This window comes from Plasmopara halstedii, assembly GCF_900000015.1.
Source record: "Plasmopara halstedii genome assembly, contig: Scaffold_2061, whole genome shotgun sequence".
NCBI classification, from domain to species: domain Eukaryota; phylum Oomycota; class Peronosporomycetes; order Peronosporales; family Peronosporaceae; genus Plasmopara; species Plasmopara halstedii.
The window spans coordinates 130862-131255 of NW_020188969.1; positions in this window are offsets into that span (position 1 = coordinate 130862).

Genomic DNA, 394 nt, shown 5'->3' on the forward strand with positions numbered 1-394 from the left:
GTTGTCATCAAGAAGAGTCGGTGGCGGGCGGTGACGACTGGGTCGACCGCCGTCCGGTGACTCGTGGTGCTCTTTGAGCCCTTGACGACGATGTGCTTCATGATCGGAGCTCTGCTGAGCGTCATGCTGAAGCAGCATATTGCTGTGTGGACGCTCTTGACGATTTAAAGCACGTCGTGCGCCGGCTGCCTCACCTTGAGGACTACCGCGTTCTGTCGGAGCGACTCCGAGCCGTGGAGCAGGCGAATGCGTCGCTGCATGTGACGATGGACTGCTTGGCGCCATTAGAAAAGGAGGTTGTTGCACTCCGTACTCAGAACCAGTTGCTGGCTCACCTTCTGGGTGGCCGAGGGCCTGTGGGATCCGCTCCGGCGCCAACGCTTCCGCGTTCACT